This window comes from Miniopterus natalensis, chromosome 8 (genome assembly GCF_054644295.1).
Source record: "Miniopterus natalensis isolate mMinNat1 chromosome 8, mMinNat1.hap1, whole genome shotgun sequence".
In the NCBI taxonomy this organism is placed as follows: Eukaryota; Metazoa; Chordata; class Mammalia; order Chiroptera; family Miniopteridae; genus Miniopterus; species Miniopterus natalensis.
In genome coordinates this window covers 61,282,607-61,301,295 of record NC_142088.1, presented here as the reverse complement: position 1 = coordinate 61,301,295, position 18,689 = coordinate 61,282,607, and the positions used below count along the sequence as shown (strand labels likewise).

General features: G+C 41.4%; 1 protein-coding gene and 1 long non-coding RNA gene across 2 annotated transcripts in view; one reads left to right on the top strand and one right to left on the bottom strand.

Moving 5' to 3' along the window:
- QTMAN (queuosine-tRNA mannosyltransferase) overlaps nucleotides 1-9,009 on the bottom strand; it is a 336,827-nt gene extending 327,818 nt beyond the window's left edge. Inside the window, exon 1 of the mRNA XM_087819871.1 lies at nucleotides 8,980-9,009. The gene's annotated coding sequence lies outside the window, so the exon portion shown is untranslated. The remainder of the gene's footprint in view (nucleotides 1-8,979) is intronic.
- Nucleotides 9,010-13,536: 4,527 nt separating this feature from the next.
- On the top strand, nucleotides 13,537-17,666 carry LOC107524592 (uncharacterized). Its single transcript, XR_015714903.1, has 3 exons — nucleotides 13,537-13,556; nucleotides 17,039-17,129; nucleotides 17,265-17,666. It is a non-coding gene; the product is annotated as an uncharacterized LOC107524592 (long non-coding RNA).
- Nucleotides 17,667-18,689: the final 1,023 nt, after the last annotated feature.

Here is an 18,689-nt window from a genome sequence, read left to right as displayed (position 1 = left end):
TTGTTTTCTCTGAAGTGACAAGCTCACTTTGTTCATTTTCAAGAAAATGACTGCCAAATATCTAGGTCTAAATAATCATTTAGCCTGGCAGTCATTCTTTCAGGTAAAAATGATGTTTCATACAAAATATGGCTAGTTCAGCTAGCAACTCAAAAAATCGCATCAGAGTTTTCCTTGAGAAAACCAATGTATTCAAGATATGCAGAAGTGCTTTTTGCATATTTCCTATCTCATCACAAAGAATATTAAAATAAAGTGTACTCAATGATCAAACTTAATGAAATTAATAATTTGTACTGCTTCATCAATGGTATTAAGTAAAATTCACTTTTTTAAAAACTGAAGGCATGGCAGCGAAGAATACAATGAATACTAATACACTTTGGTGCTAATGTCATTTAATATCTACTAAAATGCCCATCGTTTTACCCACCATTGCTGTACTACCATCAGGACCAATGTCAAAACAGTGGAAAAGGCAGAGTTAGTATCACTATGAAAATAGTGATGGATCCCCTGAAAGGGTCTCAGGGACCTCCACAGGGCTGTATACAGTTTGAGAACTACTGTCTTAAGAAAACACTAAAAGCTATGAACAAGTTGCCATCCCCAAATCCATACTAAATATCCCCCAACATAAGAAATATATTAAATAGCTGTAAAATTCATTTTAATCCAAAATTGGTTCAATTTATTCTGAACTGAATTAATAATACAAGTAACAGAAATTAATATTTAATAAGCAGTTACATGAATTATCTTATTTAATTCTCATAATAATTCTATTAGTTCTCTGACATATTTATGCTACCGATGAGGAAACCTGAGGTGGAAAGAGGGGAAGACCCCTGTCCAAGATCACAACAACAGCTATCAGTATGTGTGGATTCAGGTATTTAGTATTTTGCATACATCATCTCTTACATATTTACAACAACCTTTTTATTATTCTTTTTTACCCTTTATCATTTTTATACTTTTATTACCCATTTTACAGATGAAAATTTGAATCAAAAAGTAAAGTACCCTGCCCAAGGTAACCCAAGTGTTGGATCGTCTACAAATCCAAATTTGTCTTACTCCAACAAGCACACTGCATATTCTGCCTCTCTATACCACACCGTCAGTATATCCTCTGTATATAAATAGATCGATGATTCCAAGAGTCTTACATAGTTTTAAAATCATCTCAGCAAGACCCCTATTTGGAAAGATATTTTTACTAATTTGCTTATCTCTGTCATCAAATGGAACAAAACCTACTCTTTTATAAAATAGTCTATGACCTAGGTAAATAGCTCATTAATTCACATTATTAAACACTTACCTATATATGACAATAAATCAATGCAGCTAAGATAACTGTTTTAAAAACAATACACCCAGTGATATTATCCTAATATTACAGATGAGAAAACTGAAACCCAGAGAACTAGCTAGCTTCCCCAGAAGACAAGCCGTTCATAAACAGCACAGTGAAAATCAGTTCAGACTGACCCTAAATCCTAAAATCTTCAATCACACAGCCTGCATATATTAAAGAGGGTCTCAGGCAATGACCTAGGAATTGCTCAGGAGGTCTGGATACAGAGCTTGCTGATAACATATCCACTCCACCCAAGGCAATCAAGATATAAATCATTTTATATCTCAAAGCCCGAGAGGTAAAAAGGAAACTAGTGCATGCTGAAAACAGGAGACATGTTCTCAGGTGCTTTAAGAAAAACTCTATAGGTAATGTCGAAAAAAAGAAGTAAAATTCTCTCACAGAGGTGTCAGCACACATCTCTGGGGCCTAGATAAGCTTATTTCCCTTTAAAAACAAAACAAGAAAAGCCTAGAGGAATTTGTCATCTCAGCTACAGGGCTATCTGCAAATTACACAATAGCCTTCAGATGCCAGGGGCCCTGGAATGCTGCAAGCCTTAGAAAATTGCAGCAGAAATCATTTTCCTGAAACTTGGCTAAACTCTAATCAATCAGCAAAATGTTCATTTCAAGTTAGGATCTGTAAAGGTCAGGGGTTATGTCCCAATATTTGTTTCCATTTTAAAGGTCTACATTGCAAGACCCTGCTTAATATTAAACCCTAAGGGGGTCACGGAAGAAATCAAAATTCATACAGCTCAATTCACCCTTATAACTTCTTGTAAGACAACTTTTAGGAAGTATAAACATCTTGAGCTTGGACAGAGAAGTGTGGCTTTAATTTCAAATGAACTGTATTCTCAAGGAGTCCCCACACACAGTTGACATTTGACAGGAAGGTGACAAAATGGAAGGCTGTGGTATACCACCTAAAAGGGCAGGCAGAGCCGGCAAGAGATGAGCAATCACACTTGCCACAGAATACCACCTTCTGGATTCTCTCTGTGGCAAAGGAAAAAAAGCTATTGAGCAAACTTTACTTCCTCCCATCAATGATTCCTAGCATGAGCAAAAAGAATCACAATCTAGTAATGTAAAAGCAGCTGACAGATATATAGAGAGAGAAAAAAAATCATGATTGAGGTCATGTCCCTTGACATGCACCATTTACACTAAGGATTCCCCACTTATGTGAATTAATTTCATGTACCTCATTTCATTCAGATAATTGAAGTTTTCCTTTTAGAGTTGTAAAGTGTTTACCTCAACATAATTAGTAAACTGTCCACTTAAAAATACCACTACAAAAATTACCACCCCCTCCTCTACATATACACACATACTGCACTATCATTAAAAGTATGAGATTTTTGGCCTTCATGGGAAATTTAGTTCAAAAGTCCTCTTTAAAAAATTAGCGCAAGAAATTCTACAAGAAAAGTTATGGTCATTACCTTTTTAATACAGTGTTTGCACTACTTGTTAAAGATACGGTAATTTGGGTATTCAATACATGACTACTGTTCTGAAACCAAATTAAAGGTTTAGACTACTAAAGAGTTTGATGACTTGCCTCAATACAATAATTGGGATTGTATGGAGAGCAAAATCAAAGAGGTCTCTCCTTTTTATGAGCAGGCATTTAAGGGCTTTTTAATGAGAACTTACTCTTTAGTATATAATTACTAATGAACAAAAATAGGGCCATTAAACTCACTTCTTTATAGTGCCATAAAACTTCTATGTGTAAGAAATATAAAATAATATATATATATATATTAATCAAACTCAAGAAAAATTGAAATATGGAACACCTAATACATGGTGAAAATTATATACCTTTTCTTCTTAAATAAATTCCCTGCCAGATGATTGATGAATCTTTTTTATAAGAATATGCTTATAATTTAAACGTTTAAAAGACACAGATTCTCTAGTACTAATAATGAAATGCCTAAGCTCCTTGTATGAATTCTAAATTTCTTTATAAACATTGAATTTCCATACTAATAACAGATTTACTGTTAGGATGAATTTATATCTAATCAATATTTCTTTATCACCTGCTATGTGCCAGGCACTGTACTGAGTACTAAGGACACTGCCACACACAATATAGAATTGGGTCCAACACTCAGGTTACACATAGTCTAGAAGGAAACACAGATAATGAACAAACCTGCTACGGGAGAGTATAACAAGTATTTCATCAAATGAAAGCTCAAAATGAAGAGAAGACGGGTAAAAAAACAAACATTTGAAAATAATTAGCTACCATTGAAACCGAATGAAAAATCACCCATTAAGTGACTCAGCTAAGAAGGCAGAGAACCCAAGAGCAAGGCAGTCAGGAAAGGGGTCAAAGTAATGACTAGATGAATCCAGGGTGTTCTAGAGTGCCTGATACAAATAAAAAGTTGACCCTTTAAAAGGCATCAAATTATAACAGCCAAAGAGCCTAGCTCTCAGCTGGCCTGTCCTCAGTATCTAAAGGATTAATCCAAGTGAGAGTAAGTCCAGGAGGCAGTATCACAGTATCTTGGCTCTGCAAGTTTTGTCCTAGTTGAAGGAGGAACCAACATCCACTCCGTGCAAGAGCAGGTCCCAGGTTCCTGAGGAGAGAAGGAACGGCAAGCAGAGGGAGCCGGCCAAGCTCTCAGAGTTCTTAAGCAGGCTTAAAACAAGGTTCCAGGTCCACAAGGGATCTGGAATGCCAAAAGGAACCACACGAGTAACATATTAAAGCTATGGACTAAGTAGTTAACATTAAAGAAAGGCTGTGGAATTGCTTCTGTGGTTACTTCTTAAAATAAACATTAAAAAAAAAAAAGCTGCCCTGGCCTGTGTGGTTAGAGCATCTGCCTGTGCAGATGTCCCAGGGTCGAAGGTTCCATTTCCGGTCAAGGACATGTACCTGGGTTGCAGCGCCCGCCCCTCTTGGGGCATGGGTGGGAGGCAGCCAAAGTGTCTCTCTCACATCTATTTTTCTCTCTCTCTTCCCCCACCGCACTCCCTCCTTTCCACTCTAAAAAAAATTAAAAAAAAAAAAAAATCAATGGAAAAATATCCTTCAGTGAGGATTGACAAAAAAAAAAAAAAGAAAAAATGAAGTATGACCTTCAAGTGTGGAAGAAAAGAACTGGATATTCTTATTTCTTACTGTCTGATTCTATATCATAACTCCATCTAAACCAATGTTGATATATTCCAGACACTTCATTAAAATGTTTATGCCGTATAGTTCAAAACTCCTAATGAGTAGTGTTTTTAAAAATGAGAATCTTGGTCAAACTGAGTACATGCCAACGGCATAGTGAAACACCATACCTCTGTGAGCAATAAATGCTTAGGGCACCAGAATAATCCCTGATCCCACCTCCTGAAGAGGATGGGAGTCTTAATGCATTTTCGGTCTTAAAGTCAATTTAAGAACTGGGTGGAAGGGACAACACCGGCAGTGGGTAGGCCATGCAGACTAGGACTGATATAAGAACCAGCAATGTTAGATGTATATAATTATTTGCTCCCTATAAATTAAACACCATCCTATTCTACTGTATAACTGTTTTCAGTAATAGTGTCAGTAGAAAGAAAAATGCATGTAGTCCAAAGATGTAGTTCCTGTGAAGGCTATTATTTATATGACTACATATTCAAATAGGAATTGCTCTATGGAATTGGCCCTGCATTTGCCCAAACATTATTTGGCAAGGCTATTCAAAGGGTGGAGCAGTGGTACTTTCCAAAAGAAATACTTGACAATTTTCCTCAATTTTTTAAAATAAACAAAACATACTAACCTATTAAAGAAAGAGGATGCTTGACAATTTTCCTCAATTTTTTAAAATAAACAAGACATGCTATTCTGATCTATTAAAGAGACGGTAAGGCCTAGAGAAAAAGAAAATACAGTGGGTTCGTTGTTTTTGGTTTTTTGTTAATGGTGTCACCAACATGAAGCACAACGCATGGAACACAGCCTCAAAACTGTAAAATACCAATTCTGAACAGCTTACCAAGGTCGTCTGAACTCCTAAAGTCGTGTTTTTTGTTTTTGTTTTAAGAAAAGGAGAGAGAAGAGAGAGCAATACTGATTTGTTGTTCCACTTATTTATGTATTCATTGCTCGATTCTTGTATGTGCCCTGATGGCAGATAGAACCTGCAGCCTTGGTGTATTAGGAAGCTCTAACCAACTGAACTGTCGGGCAAGAGTCCCAAAGTCATGTTTCTTACAAAGGTCTATATGCTGAAAAATACATACATATAAAGTGAAACCAAGGCTTTAAAATGGCCCTACTAACAATTAGGGTCATTCAATTCATGGTTGTCAAACTTTGCTCCAGTGGAAAAGTCATAGTATTTAACCTTGACTGAGGTGTTCTACCAAAAAATTTAAATAATGTTGTCCTTTCCCAATGTCACAGGGAGTAACATATGTTAAAGAAAAAAATTCTCAATGTTAAATTTTTCCCCCCAATTTTTCTAATGCATGTGATACCTGCCATCTTTCAATACTGAAATAAGCCTAACAGAGTATCTGATTCAACACAGAAACAGAAATGAAATATTTCAGGTCTACAATATGATTCAGAAAACTCTCCTACAGTCTCAAGTTTGGTTAAACTCAAGACCACAAGCATTTACAGAGTACCCACTAGAGTTGACACAAGGTATACACAGATAAGACATGGTCCATCTTTCATGAAGCCCCACCAGGAAAAGTGAACACAAGCCAAGAGTATTTACTAATGTCTACACTAAACACTGTGGTGTGGGAGATGCAAAGAATTCACCCCACTGCAGCAACGGCTTCAGGACTTCTGCATCTGAGGACCACTAAGTGATGATGCCGGGGATGCAGGAATTTGATTATTACATGTGTATAGGACCTTTATTCCTAATTAGTATCAAGGTTATTGATATTAATATCAGTGCCAATGTCCTAGGACTGACACAGACTATTAGAATCAAGAATATGAGCAAACATTCTTGAAATAAAAATAATTACTAAATTCAAACTAACTGTAAAGTAGTTTCAATTCACAGAATGTAAACATTCCTTAACTACAAATAATATGTATCACTTGCTTCTAATGGGTCCAAATCACAAATTAAAGCAATTACTCAAAACGGGGAAAAAATAAAAATTTAGTAATTACTTGGCTGTTTATAAGATACCATAATCAAAACAAATTTTCATAGAAGAATATCCACTGGGGAGGTCTGAATTATCTACTTAAGTATCTAGTTAATTAAGTCTTCAGCTCCTGCTACACCTCTTCAAGAAACTTTCTCTGATTAATTTCTTCCTGCAAAATAATGGAGTTGGATTAAACTGCCAAAGTTCCTTACGCATAGAAAATACTGTACTGTACTTCTGTGGTCCTTAAGATTAAAATCTCAACCCAGTTTCAAAATGGGAGTAAAGAATCTATCTCAACGTCTCAAATTGGTAATGCCATAAAATTCTGCTTCCTACCTCATCTCAGGATCATGCTTCAGATTTTACCTATTCGGCTTCCAAGTGTGCCAAAGTTTCATGACTCAAAAGGTACTCTTTCAGCCCTTAATACTAAAACTGTTCCATTAAATATAAAATCCTAAGGAAAGTATAAAATCACAGGGAGCGGGAGCCGAGGGGACTCTCCCCCACTTCAGACCTGCAATGCACTAATTAACATTCAATACTGCGCTTGGCACCTGGGCCCCTACTCGAAACTCCTGCCAGGCCTTAGCTTAAGGTTAAACAGGTTAATAGAATCCAATCAAATGGCTCTACCGAATTATACTAGACTTCTTTTCTGCAGCTCCTTTATCTGACCACCGTGCTGAGCTTTAAAATCAGCTTCAGGGGTAACACCAAATAACCAAGGCGCGCCACGGCGCACGGGCGCTGCGCTCTGAAACCCACCTCGCGCGGAAAATCACCTTCAACTCACGTTTTCCATTTCACACTGATACAGGTGGAGGGAAAAGTAACAAGTGTCAAGCCTCCTCTTTGAACCTGCAGCCACGCTGCCTCAAGGCGCTAACTTAAGAGTTATCTCAAAGATTATCTAATGCAGTACAGTTCTCAGAAGACTCTAAAAGTTGTATTTAGAGAGAGAAAAAAAAGCCCTCGGGACTAAAGGTTAAGTGAACACATTGGATATGAGGCTGGATTTACAGGACTTCAATTCAGAAAGCCTTTCCACCCCAACAGTCTGGATCCTCAGGATGGATCCTGGGCGGGCAGAGTGAGGTCTTGAGTCTCTGCAGACACAGGGGAGGGAGGAGCTGATGAGGTCAGAAAAGTAAGGGCGACAATGGAGCCAGGCGTAAACGGTCCCCTTCAGGAGGACCTGGGGGCGCCCGTCCAAGGGACCGTCGGCCCGGCAGCGCCGAGGTCGGCGAGGAGGCCCCTCGGTCTGCTCGGGCCAATCGGGAACCCGGCCTCCCTGCTTCCCGCGCGAAGGTGACCCGCCCCGCCCGCCCTTCGCCGGCGGCGCAAGGGCGACGGCGCACCGGCCGGGGGGAGCCGGCGGGCAAGGCGCGCAGAGCCCAAGAAAACGAAATCAGAAAATGGCCAGCGCGCAGGAGGTCTGCAGCGTGTGCCCAGCTCCGGGCGCCGAACCGACGGCGGCGCAGCGAGCGCAGCGCGTGCGCCCGGGAAGCGCGCCGCCAGCGCGGCCCTCGCCCCGCCCCCCCGCCCCCCACCGGCTCCCCGCGCCGCCGCCGCCGCCTCCGCCGCCGTCCCTCTGGGAACTCCGCGCCGCGCGGCCCCGCGAGGCGGGCGTCCGAGAGGGGAGGGGCCGCGCTCCCCGCCTCCCCCGCCGGCCTGCGCTGCTCCCCAGCCCAGAGTCTACTCACCACCTCCTCCTCCTCCTCCTCCTCCTCCTCCTCCTCCTCCTCCTCGTCTCTCCCTCCTGGCCACCAGCGCGGCCCAGCCGGCGACGCACTGACGCCGCGCCCCTCCCCCGCGGCCGCCGCCGCCGCCCCTCCCGGCCCGCGGCCGCCGCGGCCTCCCGGCGCTCCAGGCGCAGGCCCCGCCCCTGGGCCCTCCCACGCGCTCTAGGCTCCGCCCCCTGCGCGGCCGGACGCCGCGGGCGCGGGTCCCCGACTCAGCCTCGGCTCCCGCCCCCAGAGCCGCGCCGCCCTGGCTCGCGGCCGCCGCGCGTCTCCTCTCCTGCCCACTCGGAGGGCCTCGGGCGCTTCCTGCGGCGCGCACGCCCTTCCCCGCGCTCGTCAGCACCCCTGTCTGCCCCTCGGCTTCTTTGTAGCTTCCTCCCCCCGCCCCAGACTCCTCAGCCCGCTTTGGCGCCCTCTCGTTCCTCCTGGGAGGTCTTCGCCGCTCACCGGGTCGGCTCGGCTTCCTCCGGCAGCCCTCCTGCGGGTCCCTGCTCCCCCCGCCCCGACCCCTCGCCCTGGCCTGCGGGAGCCCCGCTCCTTCCCCGCCACCTCCACCTGCCGTGGGGCGCGCGCCTGCTCGGCCCCTGCTTCCCGGCTCGCCCCGCTTCCCCGCCCGCCGCCCGCCTTCCGCGCGCCCCTGCGGGTCCCTGCGGGTCCGCCGGTGCCCGCGCCTCACGTGCAGCCGGGGCACCCGGGAGCGGCTCGCTCGCGGCCCGCGCACCTGAGGACGCACGCTGAGCGCTTAAAGCCACGAAGCAAAGCGGTCGCCTGGGGACCATCTTTCACCTACGTGGTTCCAGCTCTACTTTCTCTTAATTGACCCTTAAATTTCAAGGAATTGATGTTTCTATTGGGGCTTACAATTCACAAATTTTGGATGGTTTTTTTGTGTGTATGTGCTTTTTTTTTTTTTTTTTTGGCCTGCAGCCTAACCTCACTTCAGCTTTTTTATTTAGAAAATACATAGTCAGTAGAAAGAGCACCAGGGCCTTTTAGGGCTCTTGTTTTCTTACCTATAAACTGAGCAGTTCGTCTTTTCTGGGATTCTGAATTAAAGAATTTTGTATTTGGAATGAGGTTGTGGGTTAAATGAGCCTCGAGAAGGCAAAACATGCAAATTAACTGGAAGTCTGGTAACTTAATTTTTTTTAAAGTACAACTCGAAAGAGGAAATGAGTTAACATACACCAAAGCAAAGCAAGCTGATGAGGCCCTTGGAGTTACATTCGCAAGTTGCTTTAAATTGTGTGAGTAGACACTATTATCCTTAAATTGAAGAGTTAAAACCATCTTCCATGCTAAGCAAAATCCAGGCTCTGTGTGGACCTCCAAAGTTTAAAACCATTGTGCATTGAACAGCATCACAAGCGTTTGAAAGTCTAATAAACCATCTGTCCATCTACTTTAACACAAATTGGGAAAAAGAAAAGTGTAAATGCCAAAAGCTGAAAGCAAGGGTTTCAAACGTCACACAAAACTAGTAAATCTTATCCCACGGAACACGTATATGAAAAACTCCCAAGGCTAAGTGTGGCACCCATTTCACTGATTTGGAATGAGAATCCTGTAATTTTATAATCGAATTATCTAGTCCTTAATGTCATCTGGAGTCTAGTCTCTTCATGCTACAGATGAAGAACTAACTCCCAGAGAAGGTAAATTGCTTGCTCGATGTTACCCAGACTAATAGGAAACAAAGCCAGGATTGAAGCTCAGATCCCGTCTCACTTACCTGCCAACATCTGGCTTATAATTACAGTTATTCAACATCGGAAGCCTTTGACTTTGCAGTTTTGCCTACATGGTCTGAGTGATGTATGAGATTGAACTTGGCATTAACTAGGAAGGTATTGCTGTCAGAGGCCATTCTGTCCCACTGGTTTCAAGGATTCCTGTTGCACAAGCTCCATTTCACCCGGTCAGGGTTCATCTTCGTAATCCGGGCAGTTTTGGCCAGGCCTCTGGAGCCATGCCCCACTCAACATATTTAGGCACCCTAGGAGGTACCAATGGTTGTGCATGACTGTGAGAATTATGAAGTCTTCATTGTCAAGAACATTGCTGGGGAGGAAAATATGAACACAAAATGATAAATAATTTACCATTAATAACCAAGGATTCAATGGTAAAATCCAAATCTTAAACTGGAAGTTGTCCATCTAAATGAAGGGAAGACTTCGTAAATGGACAAAAACCGAAGTGTGGGATTTGGATTGGCTGACAGGGAAAAGGGAAGGGAAATTGCTTGAACAAAAGCACTGAGAAGAAAATGAGTAAGCTAAACATGGGAAAGAGTTAGGGGTCCCATGAATTAAAACGAGGTTTACTTTAGAAACAATAGAAAGCCACGCTGAAAGGATAGGGTTGAACCATTGATACGGGGCCTGAATTTTAGCCTGAGAAATTTAAACTTAACCTGATAGGAGATCGTTCAGGTTGGGTTTGGCAGAGGAAGAGAGATGAAGACAAGACAGAAGACCATAACCTTGGGTTCTGAAGTAGTAAGTCAGAATTAAACAGAAATGTTAGGCATAAGTGCCACTAAGGACAAAGATGAGTTCAGTGAGTATAGGGATCAAAGGAGAGTAGAGATTCCAAGATGTCTTTGGGACGGTAGCAAGATTCGTTAACAGCATCCATAGGCCCGAGTACCTTAGCCTTGGAAGACGATCAGCACTCAAAAGGTATAGCCTTTCAATCGCTAGAGAAGGAAGCAAGGTTCACCCTCCTGTCCATCACATCCTATCCCAGGAAACTTTAGTTTGCTGCTCAGATTGAATTAGAAGGTAAGAAAGCAAGCTCTCACCCTGTCCTGGGCCCTTGTGCTGGTGTTTTATGGTTGACCTATTTTTATTTCCATTACAGCTCTACTGATGTAAAAGTGTTCAGTGGTGCAGTATATAATGTTACAGTTGGAAATAAACCAGTAAGTGTTTGTAGAATACATACCAAATTATGCTTAGCACTCTGCTAGGCCCGAAGGGCTGGAAAAGTATACGATGGCTCCTGCCTTCCAGAAGTTTATAATCTGGTTGGAGAAAAAAGGTCAGCGCACCTAACCCCATATAATAAATTCCACAGATGGTGAGAACAACCTGTAAAGCATGCTTATACAGAAATAATGAGGAATAGGGTTGAACAGAATGAAAATGTTATACTCTATAGTGCTTTTATTGATCTTTAATCACTGTTCTAGGTTCTGGAGGCGCAGTAAAATAAGAAGCTGTTGCTCTTCATGGTGCATACATTCCCCTTAGGAGAGACAGGAGAGGAACAAATACATACAAAACTATCGAATAGTAATAATTGAAGAAAATAGAAGGTCTCTGCAGCGATCACAGTGTTCCCAGTCCTCTGCTGCCCACCGCCCAGTGAGTAGGCGCCAGCCACAGGTGTGATCTCCCCTGAGGACCACATGGAAGCTCTTCTCCCAGCTTCGCTTCTAGCTTTAACCCTTGGGAGCGTTGGCTAACACATCCAGACTATAATCTAGACCCAAGAACGCAAAGCGCAGAAAAAGGTCAAGATGGGGTTTGTATTTTCAAAGTCAATGAATGAAAAAACAGCAGGAGTTCATGCTTATGAATGCTCGACTTCAGACACTTTAGTTCAGCTCATCTGGGAACCAAACCTGCCATCTTTTGGTGTATGGGATGCTGCTCCAACCAACTGAGCCACACCAGCCAGTGTGAAACCTATATAATTTTATTAACCAATATTATCCCAATAAAGTCAATAAAAAAATAAAGGAAAAGAAAACATTTTTAAAAAGAAAAGAAAGCATGAGGGTTTCAAAATGATTATCTGGAGAGAGAGTTAGGCCTTTCTGAGGAACATTTAAACAATGATTGAATGAAAGGAACAACCAGTCATGAGATGATTTGGAGAAGAGCAGTTCAGGCAGAGAGTACAGAGCCCTAAGGAGGGGCCAAGCTGACTGTGTTACAGACTGAAAAGGGCAAGTGCTTCTGGAGTGTAAAGAGCCAAGAGGGAAGCCAAGGATATGCAACAGGAGAGGTAAGTAAGGCCTTGTAGAGAAGAAGGGATTTTAAGGTCAGGTTAAAGTATGGATATTTGGAAGATTAGTCACTCTGGCATTCTGGATTAGAGGAGGGAGGGATTGGGATCTGGAAGACCAGATGGAAGCCTATGTGATCACCTGGGCAGGAGGTGATGTGAGGTAGACAAGGTTAGTGGCAAAGTTAGCAAGGGTGACAAAAATGTCAAGGAAATCAAGGCTGGGTATTTATGAGGGGCGGTAGGCGGTGTTGACTGGGGAGAGTCCACAGTGTCAAATGTAGTACAAAGGTCAAGCAGAGTAAGCGTTAAGTGAAAGTTAGTATAGCTAAAAGCAAATGTCACGTGTGACCTTCAAGACAAGAATTTCCACAGGTTAGGGTGAGCAGAAGCAAGACAAGAATTTCCACAGGTTAGGGTGAGCAGAAGCAAGACAAGAATTTCCACAGGTTAGGGTGAGCAGAAGCAAGGAAATGGAGGCAGTGAACTTTGTAAGTATCAGTACAACTCAAAATATGCAAAGCACATGTACATTTTATTTACCTTTGAAGGACATTTATATTTGGGATACTATTTAATTTAAAAATGTTTAATTTGTAAACGTTCTCAGCCAGGTCTAAATGTGTGTCTCCATACTGAAGGGAGAACAAACTTATACCGTAGAGACATATCTTATATGTTTTTCTGGGCCAAAAATCAGTCACATCAGTGACTCCCTGCTCTAAAAGCAATCAGAGAAAGTTCACTCTTACTCCTGGGACATGGCAAGAGTCTAACAGCAGAAATACTAGAGTCATATCAGTTATGGTTCCATTACTGCCACCTGTCAGGTCTAAGCCATGTGGTCTGTGGATATTACCCTGAGCATATCACACAATCTTACTAAACATCAGGTTTTCATTAGTTAGGAAGAGAAATCTCTTAGATTTTAGGCGTATAGGCATACAGGTTAGCACTTCTGTCAAAGGGAAACAAGTATCTCTCTGAGGGATCCACATGAACAACTGTGACTCCAAGTGGCACTTTTACAAGGTCTTTCCAAAAAGACAGCTTGGTCGAACTAGATGTTCTTTTGTTCAACAAATTGCAAGACAATTAATGAGTACTTTTCTTTTCCTGGAAACAGACTAGACTAATTTGGCAGTCAGAATGGAAGGAGAAACTGAAGTCCCCTCCACTTGTAACTCTGCAGCTTGCTCATCTCAAGGAAATGATGCCTGACTCTGGCTAGGTTGTGTCCACACATGCATGTGCACGACTTCTCCCAGTCTTCTGATGTAGGTGGGTAAGTGTGTTAATTTGTTAGGTGTTATTGAAAAATGGAATGCTATTAGCACTCTTTTTTTATTTGAAATGTACTTCATTTTGGTGACCCCTGGGAGCAGTTAATCTCTTGGGATGGTTTGGAAAGCTTCATTACATTCAATGAAAGAAAAAGAAGTGTAAATTATTCTAAAAATAATCAGGAAATTTACTATGTTTCATTTGGTGGCCCAAATCCTTCTCAAGTCAATAGTGACCAAAGATTCCTAGCATTAATGAACATATTGCTGAAATCAACATCATATTTAGTCTGAAAAGCCTTCTCATTTTGGGTGCTAAAGAGGTCAAAAGCAGCAGTAGCCCAGGAAGCATAAAATGTACTCTCTGTTGATGAATTGGTCTCTTTAAATTAGGGTTTAGCTATTCCAACACTGTAATTCGAGGGCATTTGCTTTATCCTTGCTACCTTCTGGCCTAGAGACAGAAGCATTTTAAACTGTGGTTCGTCCTGTAGCTTTTATCAAGGATAAATTCGTGTTTTTGTTTAAATAAAGAAAGCTTACATAATCTCTCCTCGTGATTAGCCCTTCCAGTAATTATCTGTTGCTTGGAATCTGTGTCAGCCGACCAAGTTCAGATGGCAAAAAAGAAATACTTCATCTGCAGTGATGTGACTTAGAAGACTGTGTGCATGGAAGGTGCAGTTATGCACATACAGAGAACATATTCATCTAATTTGACTGCCAGTGGCTTAATTAATGTTTGTCAAGCACTTTGAGCATAAAAAGAACTATCTGAAAGCTGAGAGCTATCACTCATAATCATTTTTCCTATTTGTTGAACTAAAATTAACATACAAATGTGATACTCTTATGGTGTCTTTGAGAGATATGCTCCTATGCTGACAAACCCATTGGACTACACTTTAAGAAAGTCTCATTGAAACTTCAAAGCCCTGGTTTCCGAAAGTAAAACTTCAAGCTGGTTGGGTATCATCCATCAGTAGATTTTGAAGCATACAACACTGACAGCTTGGGGAAGTGTACGCACCTGTTTATTGAGAAGATGTTAACAGGGGCAAATCTAAAATAAGGATGCCTACTGCAACCTGATTTTCAAGACGTTTTTGTGCATGCCTACACTTAAAATTACCCATGTTATCATCTATTTTTTCTCTTCTAATTTTCTCTCCAAAGAATAGCAACTGATGAGCATGAAGCCTCAGTAACAATCTGAGAAGAAAAAACTTAGATGCATATATCCATGACCTATGGACACAAACAATAGTGTAGAGAGGGCCTGGGGAGGGGGGGGATACAGAGTGGAAGGGATCAATGAATGGGAAAGGGGGGCATCTGTAATACTTTCAACAATAAAGATAAATTTTTAAAAAGAAGAAGAAATAATGGAAAGACCCTGTTTTAGAGCTGGAAGGAGAAGTTCCCATGATGTTTTCCTTTATTGTTTTTCTCCAAGTCAAGTACAAGAGCAACTGGCAAAAGAAAACTTGAGAAATTAAGGAGCCTGGACAGAGGCCTTGATTTAACATGATTCTCCATAGAGAGGCTTCTGCAGAACTGCATTCATACCTGCAAGGGGTGGCTGGAACATCTGTGCAACTTCCCAGGACTATAGGGCAGAATGAACTCACTTGTGGAATGGAAAGGGTGACGTGAAATGACACTGACTTTCTCATATGACTTGTTTTTGTATTTTGGTTTCATTTTATTTACATTCCAGTCCCCTGAAGAGAACTGTTACATTCAGCGTAGAATCTTCTTTCCATGTTCACCATGCAATACACATACTTTAGTAGAATAAGCCTGATTAAGGCACTGCTTCTACCTTTTCCCTGCTAAACTAAACTTGACACATGGGCCTGGGAATCTGTCCTTTCAACAAGATCCCCCATGATTTTATATTTTTCAATGTTTGAGAAAGACTCCTAGATGAGAGATTACTTACCCTGTCTAGCCCATTCTTAGCACAGACCTTACTTTTAGTAATATGTGGCTGGGACAATGGTGTTTACAAAACATATGTGGCTTCCTTACATTTTGCTCTTGTAGAGTTAAGTTGGGGCCACGTAACTAACACTAACCAATAGGTCTGAGGAGAAATGAAGTTTGTCACTTCCAGCCAAGGTTCTTTTTAAAAAATTTTTGATTGATTGATTTTAGAGACAGGGAGAGAGAGAAATATTGCTTTTTTTGTTCCACTTACTTATGCGTTCCTTAGTTGATCCTTGTATGTGCCCTGACAGGGGATTGAACCTGCAACCTTGAAGTATTGGGACAATGCTCTAACCAACCAAGCTACCCGGCCAGGGCTCCAGTCAAGCTTTCTAAAAGCAGGTCCCCCCCACCCCACCCCTGTAGACCTGGAAACCTCATTTTCTAGATGGTATAACAGTAAGGAAGCACCCTCCGATTCTTGAGAGCTGGTTTGGAAGAGTAACTAGACCTCAAGAGAATTCTTATGAGCTAGAAGTAAACATTTAAGAGTTAAAGCGCTGGGTGTTCCGGTGTTGTTAACTGCACTAGGGCGTGCAGCCTACCATGAAGAATACAACCCATTTTAGATATCCCTCTTTCACAACTGCAGAAACAGTTTTTAAACTTTGACCTGAAAACAGCAGCGAAGGAATAATTGAATGAATGATGCACAGTTTACTCAATAGATCATTTAATTATAAACGGATATACAAAAATCACAAATCATTTGTTGTATGGTAGGAACAAATGTCCTTTTCACAGTTCAGTTCTGGCTTCACTTTTCAATCTTCCTTTAAATTAATTAGTGGCACCCGTAGCCTACTATGCCTAGGAAAAATGTCTTTGCCCTTGCCATGCCCAGATCCCCTTCTTTCCTTTATCCTGGTCCTACATCATTAACAGTCCATCTTCTGGTCGCTCAGATGGACGGGGCTCCCATATCCAATGCCAGTCAGAAGGGGATTGATTCCTTATTTGTATTTGCTGCTTAAAGTTCTCGCCTTAAGTGCATCCACTAAATTTCTGTGGCATTAGTTGCTTACCTTTCTAATTCATTCCTGCACAGACGTGTACAATGCTGAAACAGAGAGACGTCCTCCTCTCTGTGCTTTGGGTGCTGCCCTAGCCCATCGGGGTCCAGCGCCTGTGGGAGGGATGGGTGGGACAGTGTTGGTGGAGGGGATGAGTGACAGAAGAACTTTCACAAAGACCATACAGTTGCAGAAGGCGCTGATCTAGCCCTGAAGCATTCTCTCTGACACCCGAAGGCCAGTTTTTGCTGTTGCACCCATACTTCCCAATCTTATAGCTGCTGCGAGTCTTTCTTTCAAACAAAGGGGAAATAAACAAATACAAGCTAGCTACAGTTTGCTTCTCCCATGAGTAGAGTACAGTTAATAATGTTTTTTTAATATTTTAACGCATCACCTTTCCCTTAATTCACAGACCGATACAAAAAATTAAAAAAATAAAAGTACTGTATTCTTTTTCCTGTTTCGTTTTCAGTAATTCCTGAACAAATCCACATGACGTTCCTGCAGCCTGGTAGAAGAAGCACATGAAATGGATTCATTGAAACCTTTCCCAGTTCTCTTTGGTACGTATTTGGCCCCATTTTGAAATGGGGCCGGGCAGCTTTTGTTCCTATAGAAAAGAAGTTATGATTTAAGAAAACTTTACAAAAGGGAAGCTGATCTTGATGTTATCAAACTTCCTTCTTTTCTTTTGGCAGAATGTTTGAGAAAATGCCAATTGGTGTCGCCTATCATCAGAACTTTTCAGCATCTGATTGCGTCTGAAAATTAATTCTCATAAAACTATCGGACCATCTTCAGCAGATGCTATATATTCCTCTCTGAATAGTTAGCACCGACATTTGTCTCTGCATACTGAAATAGGACTGTATCAACTGTTTTAGCTACAATGATGCCATTACTAATGGCTGCATGGTCCCCCATTTTTGGAGAGGGGTGTGCGCTGGTATAATCTCAGGCATCCATATTCTTTTGTGGTGAGTGTTAACCAGAATGCTCTTTTTGTCCAGACTGTCACCAGGTGGTTTTATAATTAGAAGATTCACTCTAAAATGAAAGTCTGAGGTTGATGAGGCAGAACAAGCTATGTTTTAAAGGGGAATTCTTATTAGTACAAAATATGGGAGGCCAAACAAAATCAATTTTTACAGGAAGATTAACCAAATTGTTTATTATTGTAGTAAACATTGCAGAAGTCAAGGGGATGGGCTGTATTTGCTGTATTCAAGCAAGAGAGTGAAGTACTATGGTCTAATTTATGCACAGTAATTGTTCATCTTAGCATTCTCATAGTTTGGGTAGTGACTCATTTTGTTCTAGGTGACCTTTGTTCTCCAGAAGTGGCTGCTATTAAAAAGTAGAAGCAATAAAAATAAAACTTCGGGTTTTAAAAAGGACCTGAACATCAAGAGTAAAGCAAGGACTGCTAGTGTTAAGTAATCTGCTACCTTTATGCCTTTATAGTGGGTTTGAATATTTGGAAAGTAACTTTTTTTCCTAAAGAACATTCAGTAAGATATCTTTTTGGTGACATATTATTTTAACATTTAAAAAGGGAAAGCATGAAAATCAAGTTAGTTAATCATAGGCTTTTCCTTCTTCATTTTACATTCCTACTATTTGGTTTCCTTTCAGGTGTAGATGGGCATGTTAGAGGAAGGGATATATTTCAAAGAAAGAGCTTAATAAAATAATTTACTGTCAGCAGGTCACCACTAACAAGCAAAACTTTTATAAATCATGAGACAGTAGACTACAAAAGATGAATGAAAACCAATGCCAAAAGACACAGTTTCCAAGGGGTTTTCAAAAATGATGAAAGGATCTAAATGTCAGTGCAAGAATACATATACACAGAAGAATTGACTTCTTAAAGGCGTTTCACTCTGTATTTTAAAACTTTTTTTATTTTGGAAATTCCCTACCATAAACAAACGTAGAGAGAATGTTACTACTATAAGGGACAGACACCCAGAGAGTTATCAACATGTTTGCTACGCTTGTTTTAGATTTCATAATTTCTTTGATGTTGTTTTTATTGCTGGTGTATTTTTAGAGAGAATCCTGATGTCATGTTATTTCACTCTAAATACAACAATATACATCAAAAACAAAAATAATAT